Consider the following 9,386-nt stretch of genomic DNA (forward strand, 5'->3'; position numbering starts at 1 on the left):
CGGGTAGTATAGAGTTTCCGGCGGGTGACTGCTGACCCTCTGAGAGGAAAAGATCGACCTAGGCACTGGGAATAATCCGGGATGGGAACGGTGGGATGGGAAGCAGGGGAACGCAGTTCGCGGGTGAGAGCGGGAAAGGAAAAATAAAGAAACTGCAGAGGAGGGGGAACTGTGGAAGCCCGACCAAACAGGAAAACTCCAGCGTTCAGCCGTGGGCAAGCAGGCCGTTGAAACCGGACGCAGGCTCGCGGCGTCCCGGCCGTGCGCACAGCGGGAAGTCGCAAATATAAACCGCAGTGGCGCTGCCAGGCTCGAGATAAGAACGCGAAGCGACCCCAACCGCGAAGCCACAGGAACGCTGGACCCGCAAAAAGCATAACTGAAGCTGCTGTTAAACACCCAGATGTCAGGGGAAAGCGCGAACGCAGTCCCCCACTACCACAAATTATGCAGTCGAGTTTCCCACATTTGGGGAAATCGCAGGGGTCAGCACATCCGGAGTGCAATGGATAAGCCTCGCCCTGGGAAAACCACCTTCGTGATCATGGTATCTTCCCTGCCAGGTAAGTATGAGTTGCTCCCCGCCCCGACGCACACACCCTCGCGCTCGCCCCACTCCTTACACACGGTCACTTCACGCCCGCCGCCTCCGCACCCCGCCTCCCCGCGCCACCCCCGCTGACACCTGCGCCCACCCCACGCACCGCCTCCGGCGCCTTTATCTCGCCCCACGCGGGCTCCGCGGGCCCCGGCGCTGCCGGACCAGCGGCCTCTGCGCGCCTGCTCATCTGCATACGCCACGCCCCGTCCCGCCGTTCTCCGGCTTCTGTTCGGCGCCCTGCAGATAAAAATAGACGACCAGGCGGGATCTGCTCTGATTTTTTTTTTTTTTTTTAAGCGAAAATAAGCGTTAGTTTATAGTTCCGGTTTTTGATTTTTGGTGTTTTGTTTTGTTTTGTTTTGTTTTGTTTGTTTTGTTTTGTTTTGAAGTAACCTCCACTCCCAGTGTGGGGGCTTGAGCTCCGCCTCCTAGTCGCCTGCTGTACTCTGAGCCAGCCAGGCTCCCCACACGCTAGGTTGTAGTTTAAGGCCAGACTGAGGCGTTTGACACTCTCCTTATCTTTTTCTAACCTTTTGCCACTGAGAAATAGTCTTTTGGACAGTCATCCCTCCATGGGTGTCTACTTTTTCTTTGGCTGACCTGCGGCTTCCAGCAGGTGAGGGCAGGTTTCCTTGACCTGTAAGTTTCTCTGGGGATGACACGCTAACTATGTTAGGTAATAAATAAATAAATAAATAAATAAATGTCGGGATCCCTGGGTGGCTCAGCGGTTTGGCGCCTGCCTTCGGCCCAGGACGTGATCCTGGAGTCCTGGGATCAAGTCCTGGGATCAAATCCCTCATCCGGCTTCCTGCATGGAGACTGCTTCTCCTTCTGCCTGTGTCTCTGCCTCTCACGAATAAATAAATAAAATCTTAAATATATTATATATATACATATAAACTCCAAAAACATATATAGTATTCTACCGTTTGTCTAGAGAAAATGTGAAAACAAGAAAAGTATACAGTCTTTCAAAAAGACAATAATAAACCAGAACTGATGACAGTTGGGGCGGGGTGAATAGAAAGAGTGATGAGTGAGTGATACTTTACTGAGTGTACCTTCTTTGTAATTCTGATTTTGGGAACTCTATCAATGCTTTACCTGTATTTTTAAACTGCAGGGGGGAAATCCCTAAAATTGCATATAAGCACGGCTGAAACAAACTGTCTCAGATGAGTAGTATAAACCCCACTGAAATAGGAAAAAAATAAAAAATAACCTAGTGAAATGACTTTTGGACACAGTACACTGACTATAAACATCTCATAAACACCTTGTCCAAAGACAAGAACTGCGGACAAACTCTGAACTGTCCCATAGTAGGTTTGTAGTTCATAGCTATGTCTGTGGAACGATTCTGTAACAATGTTGCATGTATGGTAGGCTTAAGCTAATGAGTAAATGGAGATTGGGGAGTCAAGGTTCTCACTGCCAGAGAAAACAGATACAAATAGGAGGTGGTGAAAAAAAAAAAAAAAAAAGGAGGTGGTGGAAGGCAAGGGGAATCCATGTGTGTAAAACTGAAAGTGGAAATTGACGGTATTGGGATGGGCTCATTACTTTTAATAGAATTAATATAACAGGTACGGATACGTATACATACATACATACATATATATATATTTTTTTTTTTCTTTCTTTCTTTTTTACCTCTATCCACCAAAGGGGACTAGAAGGAAAGACAGCATTCAGCTTACCTCCTGCCAGGATCTTGCTTTCTAAATGCCGTTCTCCACTAAAAAGAACCAGGCCGGGCAGCCTGGGTGGCTCAGCGGTTTAGCGCCTGCCTTCGGCCCAGGGCGTGAATCTGGAGTCCCGGGATCGAGTCCCTCATCGGGCTCCCTGCACGAGCCTGCTTCCCCCTCTGCCTGGGTCTCTGCCTCTCTGGGTGTGTGTGTATGTGTGTGTGTGTGTGTCTCAAGAATAAATAAATAAAATCTTAAAAAAAATAAAAAAGTATATAAAAAATTAAAAGAACCAGGCCTCTTGGAAAAGTAGATTTTTTTCAGGAGTCAAGAAAGGCACAAAGTGACCCAGGAACATCTCGTGCCAGAAGACAAAGAAATGCTCCAATAATCGTATGGACGTGTCAAAGGACAGCAGCAGCCACCCTGCACTTGATCTTAGCCAAGAGGCGGAGAAGTGATTCACAGTAGCCACCCTGAACCGACTTTCATAGGCCCAACCTGATAACATCTGAACATCAAAATAAATTTAAAAACAGTTATTGGTTACAAACAACTGAATAAAATAACCACCATGAGTTCATATGGATGGTACACAGGGAAGGAGGCAAAGTTCCTCCGTACACTACAACGCCAACTAATAAATGGAGAATGAATGATGGAATTAGAAGATCAACATTTGTCAATTAGAACGCAAGAGTCCTCAAAGGACGCTATTGTGTTAGGGGTGCCTGGGTGGCTTGGTCGGTTCAACGTTCCCACTCTGTTTCGGCTCAGGTCATGATTTCGGGGGTCCTGAGATCAAGCCCCCCCGCCCTCACTGGCTCAGTCACTCAGAGGGAAGTTGGCTTGAAGATGCTTTTTCTCTGCCCCTCCCTCCACTTGCTTGGGCCCCCCCTAGCAGACTGCCGGAGTGCGGAGTCTGATGGGGGGCCAGATCCTAGGACCGGTGAGATCCTGACCTGAGCTGAAACCAAGAGTCAGACAGACACTTAACCCATGGAGCCACCCAGACGCCCCTAAGTGATCAACGTTAATACCACCAATAATTGAACAAACTCGCTTCCTGGGCCTCCAAAGGTGGTGCCCAGAGGAACACCCCGTATTAATTTGCTAGATCTGCCATCATAAAGTACCACAAAGCGGGTAGCTTCAAAGAACACAGCTGTGTCCTCCTACGGTTCTGGAAGCTACAGGTCCAAAGGCAAGGTGCCAGTAGGACCATGCTCTCTGAGTCTTTGAGTAGAGTCTTTCCTTGCTACTCCCTAGCTTCTGGCGGTCACGGTCAATCCTCGGCTTGCAGCTACATCACTACAATCCCTGCTTCTGTCATCACATCGTGTTCCGTTTGCAAGTATCTTTACCAGGCATTTTCCTCTCATAAGGAAAACAGTCACACTGGATTAGGGCCTACTCTAGTGACCTCGCCTTAACCTGACGGTGCTTGCAAAGATCCTTTTTCCAAATAAGGTCACATTCATAGGTACCGGGTCTTAGGACTTCAACATTTTTGGGGGAAGGACGTGAGCCAACCCATAACAGACACAACATCATTTATGTAGTCTGGGTATCAAAAATACATACCCGGATATACTTAGGAGGAAACATAGGACGACTCAAAAATTGAAGGATATTCTACAAAATAACTGGCCTGTAGTCTTCAGAAATGCCTGCAAAATGAAACGTAAAGAATTACCTGGGAGCCATCTCATAGTAAAGTCGCTTAAAGAGACCTGACAACTGGGCTCCCTGCTCAGCAGGGAGTCTACTCCTCCCCCTCCCCCTGCTCCTCCCCCCCACCCCCACCCCTACCCCATCCCCGCTTGTGCATGTGCACTAGATAGTATTTATTTGACAGAGAGAGAGAGAGAGGAGAGGGAGGGAGGAAGAAGCAGACTCCCTGCAGAGCAGGGAGCCCTATGTGGGGCTCCATCCTAGGACTCTGGGACCATGACCTGATCCGAATACAAATAAATGTTAAACTGACTGAGCCACCCCTCAAATCAATAAAATCTTGAGAGAGAGAGAGAGAGAGAGAGAGAGAGAGAGGTGACAACTGAATGCAACGCACGATTTTGAATTTTCCTCTGCTGTAAAGGACATTATTGGGACAATTGATGGAAATGGAATCATGCCTGTAGAGGAATAATATTGTATCAACGTGAATTCCTTCATTTTGAAAATGTTCCCTTTTTTCAACCAAACAGGATGCTATGCTACATTTCCTCGGATCTTTAAGCTGCTAGAACCTCAGGGAAGCCTTTGCTGACCGTCTCTTGCCTTGCTCTGCTCCGGAGCAGCAATTATCCAGGGACACAAACAATTCAATGATCTTGCTCATATCGGGAGAGGATCTTCATATTTACCTCCACTGGATACCCAGAAAGGATCTTCTTGTATACAAGAGGAAAGGACAAGTGTGGGCAGCGTGAGAGGTAACCTAACCCGGCGGGATGGAAGTGGGACATTTCTGTTCATTTGATTTCGGGAGAGCATTCAACACTCCTCCCCAGCCCACCATCTACTCTGTGAAGGGACTCCTTGCCCTGCCCGGGGTCCTGTTCAAAGGTTCCTTTCCTTGTTGCAAGATTAGGTTACTCCATAATCTGAAAGGTCATAATCAGGGTTAAAAGAATTTTTTTTTTTTTTTTTTAAGATTTTATTTGCTCATTCACCAGAGACGCAGAGGCAGAGGCAGAAGCAGGCTCCCCACGAGGAGTCCGATGCTGGACTAGATTCTGGGACCCCGAGATCACGCCCTGAGCCCAGGGCAGGCGCTAAACTGCTGAGCCAACCGGGCATCCCGGGTAAACAAAATGTCATGTTAAATCGGTGACAAAACTCTCATCTTGGTATGTAACGTTTAGACCACTGTCTGTTGCGTATTGCGTGTAATCTTTGCGGAAAGGAAGGCGAGACCGAACCCCAGCCCTGAGCCACCACCACTCCCGCGGGGCTCCAGCGGACCCCGCCTTCTCGGGTCTCCGATCCGGGTGCCGCCTCCCGGCCGCCCGACCCCCACCCCGGCCCCCTGCCCTCCAGGCGTCCGCGGCCGCCGCGGCCAAAGACTGGGACGTCCGGCGGCGTCCCAGAGCCGGGGACCGGACGGGGGGCGGGGGGGAATGGGGACGCCACGACGGGGGCGTGGCGTATGCAGATGAGCAGGCGCGCAGAGGCCGCTGGTCCGGCAGCGCCGGGGCCCGCGGGGCCCGCGTGGGGCGAGATAAAGGCGCCGGAGGCGGTGCGTGGGGTGGGCGCAGGTGTCAGCGGGGGTGGCGCGGGGAGGCGGGGTGCGGAGGCGGCGGGCGTGAAGTGACCGTGTGTAAGGAGTGGGGCGAGCGCGAGGGTGTGTGCGTCGGGGCGGGGAGCAACTCATACTTACCTGGCAGGGGAGATACCATGATCACGAAGGTGGTTTTCCCAGGGCGAGGCTTATCCATTGCACTCCGGATGTGCTGACCCCTGCGATTTCCCCAAATGTGGGAAACTCGACTGCATAATTTGTGGTAGTGGGGGACTGCGTTCGCGCTTTCCCCTGACAGTCTTGGTGGCTAAGATCAGATCTCGCTTCTGCACGAGGGCGCACCGGGAGGCTCCTCGGTCGCTCCTCTCTCTCTTCTTGTTGTCCTTGTGACCATCCCGGAAAGTGCTCGCTTTCGGGTGTCTCTATGTGGCGAAGAACAACTTCTTTACGTTGAGCGGTGGCCGGATCCCTCAGCAATGGAGAGGTAGTATCCTTTGTTTCAGTGTTTTCGGTATCTTTGAAAAGACTCACCTAGAGAGGCGCAAGTCGCTTTCAGCAAATCTCCTGTGGGTTTGTTTGCTTTGTTAGGATCCTACTTATTCATGAGAGAGAGAGGGCAGAGACACAGGCAGAGGGAAATGCAGGCTCCATGCCGGGCGGGAGCCCCACGCGGGACTCGATCCCAGGACTCCTGGATCAAGCCATGGGCTGAAGGCGGCGCTAAACCGCTGAGCCCTGAGCCACCTGGGCTGCCCAAACCAGGAGAACGCGTTTTCTTTCTAAGATTTTTTTTTATTCTTCAGAGACAGAGACAGAGACACAGGCAATGGAAGGAGCAGGCGCCGTGCAGGGAGCCCGATTTGGGACTCGATCCCGGGACTCCAGGATCTCGCCTGGGCAGAAGGCAGGCGCTAAGCCACTGAGTCACCCGAGCTACCTTTTCTTTTTTTTTTTTTTTTTTCTTTTCTTTCCTTTTCTTTTTTCTTTCTTTTCTTTTCTTCTCTTCTCTTCTTTTCTCTTTTCTTCTTTTCTTTTCCTCTTTTCTCCTCCTCCTCCTCCTTTCTTTCTTTTCTTCTTCTTCTTTTTTGAAGATTTTTATTTGAGAACCCTTTTTCAACTCAACACTTCTTCCTGCCCATCTTCTTTCCTGCAGAATTATTATCAAGGCTTTATCAAAACCTTCATTAGTGTGGTCCAGTGACCAGCAGTCTCAGAAGCGTCACCTGCCACCCTGGGGGCATGCTTAAGAATGCAGCATCTTAGGGACTCCTAGCTGTCACGCTGGGTTAAGCCTCAGACTCTTGATACCAGCTCAGGTCGTGATCTCAGGGTCTCAGTGGAACCTGCGTAACTTTCTCCCTCTCCCTCTCCCTCACCCTCTGCCGCTCCCTCTGCCCCAAAGGATGAGGCATCTTAGGCTTCCCCTTTGCACAACTTACCAAATCATACTCGCCAGTTTAACAAGAGTCCCAGTTGATTCTATACACATTGATGTGTGAGAAGCACGGATCTAACACGGTGTATATTTGGGTTTTCTAACTTTACCCACTGGGACCTAACTTCCCTGAGGGCAGGCATTCTTGCTTATTTTGTTGACTCTTCCATTCATACTTGGCTGGAATAGCGCATGGCTATGTAATAGGCTTTTAATATACTTCATGAATTCACTTACTGATCTCAGGCTTAAAAAAGTAGATTCCAACCATGTTCCAGATTCTAGCTCTGAGTCCAGGTAAGATTATTAACACTGTATCCTTCCTACAGAGAAATCACAGAGTTGGAAACACTCTCTCCTTGGTCATTTTCAACAGTAGTGTCTCTGAAGGTCATTTGCTTGGGCGCTTGGGCCCCTCCGTGAGAGCTGTGAAAAAACAGTCCATGAGCTCAGGGGGAGGATCCGCTGGTCTACACCATGAGCCCCCAACCTAGTCTCCTTCAGCCCCTTCTCGCGTTGGAAGAATGGGAGGGATCATCTTACAGACATCAGAAAAAGGAAAGTCAGGGGTATGCGCCTTAACTGCTCTCACATGCCTGCCTCCTGCTCCTGCATTGCTTCACCCTGGGTCAAGCTGTAGGGGAGCCAGAGCCTTATTTTGATCCTTCTGGGTCTCCAGCAGGCCCTTAGAATTAAATGGACAAAAAACAGAATAACAGGAGGAAAGCACACGGGGTTTTACGTGTACATAGAGGACCACATAGTAAAATGAAGACCCAAAGAAGTGGCTGGGTGGTTCTCCAAGGAGCCCTGGTCCCTTTTGCTTTTTATTTTATTTGTTTGAAGACCAAGATCTGGTGCTTAATGTTCACTGATAACTGGTGTGTCATTGCATCGCCAGTTTAACAAGGCTCCGCGCCTATGTTACATCCATTGTTATCATTGTCTTATCTTGCCTTGGCCGGTGGGAAGCCTTTCAAACTGGCTCTGGTGTGCTTGACACGCCCACATCAGTCATTGTACATTTCTTTACTTTTTGACACAGCTACACGTTCCGGGCTTGACGAGGCCCATCGAGACCCAGCCGTGGGGGCCCTTCTGGTGGCTTGGCTCCTTTGCCCCTCCTTTGGCCACCGACCTGGATTCCTTTGACAGAGGTGGCCACCACCTGGAATAGGTCAAGATTCTTTGGATCTCCTGGAGAGGCCCTGGACTCAAAGGAAGAAGAAGAGAACACCAGTGCCCAGATGGGACTCCTTGCCCCGCTCCATGTGTTTTAACACACGGTTCAGATCCCATCTAGTGTGTGCCACCCAAGACCACTCACCCACCCGACGCAGGTCCCACAGAGGCACAGCAGGCCGCATCTGCATAGCCTTCCCTTGACTGAGTGTGTTGCCACCCCTGCACCCTCAAGGACGGTGCGGGGGAGGGAGTACCTTGGAAGCCACCCACTGCTCTCCATGACTGCCAGACAGGAAGGACCGGCCATGCTTGGGGCCCACACCTGCAATGGCTGGTCACCAAAACCCGCCGGCCCCCCCCCCACACACACCTCTCATCCTACTTCCCCAAAGCACCAAAGCTAGGTCCCCGGGGCATTCCACACCTCTGCATCTCATCGGAGATGATGGGGGCCCCGTCCCACGAAGGTCTTAAGGTTTCCTCTTCGGTCCCTGTCTGCTGGTCTCTGTAGACGGTGACATTAGAGGCTGGGGTCTCTGGGCGACTTCCAAGCCGTACCATCTTCCTGAAGGTCCCCTGTTGGACTTCCGCGGCAGGGCCTCCTGAACCCGCAGAGGGTCCCCTTCAGTCCTTCTTGGTGAGCAGTGGGACTGGGACTGGGTTGGGGAGAGAACCAGGAGGAGCCTTCCGGGAGAGGAAGGCGTGTGGGGAAACGCAGTGTCCCGGCGGAGAGACAGAACCCAAACCAAAAAGGAGCCTGTGGGCTCAGAGGCCGGGGATGGCGGCGGCTGGGTCCCCGAGGCCTCAAGAGCCACATTCCCACTGCGGTTCCGCTGCCAGTCCCCCCCCTCCCCCCGGGCATGCACCCCAGCTGCACTGGAGCCTCTGGAGTTTCCTTCCCACAGGCAGGAAGAGAACACTCCCCCCACCACCCCCAACAGCCTGGCTCCGTCTGTCTCCACAGCGAACGAGGCCCACGTTCTCCCCGGGGCTCTCCGGCTGGGCCTCAGTGTCCTCCTCCTCAGGCCTTGTCAGTACAGCCTGAAGGGTCTGGCTCCAGGTCAGCCAGCTGGTCAGGGCCCAGCCGCCGGCGGCCCGTGCAAGGGGGTGAATTTGCGTGCGGGTCCAAGAGGGCAGCCGTCCAACCCGCACCCACCGCCACCCCCGCTCTCTGCGCCCTGCCTCCAGCCCCCATTGCCCGACTCCCCGGCTCTCCCTCAGCTCTAAGTC

General features: G+C 51.8%; 2 non-coding genes across 2 annotated transcripts; one reads left to right on the forward strand and one right to left on the reverse strand.

The window, feature by feature from the left end:
• Positions 1-407: 407 nt before the first annotated feature.
• LOC140599471 (U1 spliceosomal RNA) lies at positions 408-571 on the reverse strand. Its single transcript, XR_012002364.1, has one exon. It is a non-coding gene; the product is annotated as a U1 spliceosomal RNA (small nuclear RNA).
• Positions 572-5,666: 5,095 nt separating this feature from the next.
• LOC112913061 (U1 spliceosomal RNA) lies at positions 5,667-5,830 on the forward strand. The gene has a single exon (XR_012002359.1). It is a non-coding gene; the product is annotated as a U1 spliceosomal RNA (small nuclear RNA).
• Positions 5,831-9,386: the final 3,556 nt, after the last annotated feature.

The sequence above is a fragment of the Vulpes vulpes genome, chromosome 6 (genome assembly GCF_048418805.1).
Source record: "Vulpes vulpes isolate BD-2025 chromosome 6, VulVul3, whole genome shotgun sequence".
Lineage (NCBI taxonomy): Eukaryota > Metazoa > Chordata > Mammalia > Carnivora > Canidae > Vulpes > Vulpes vulpes.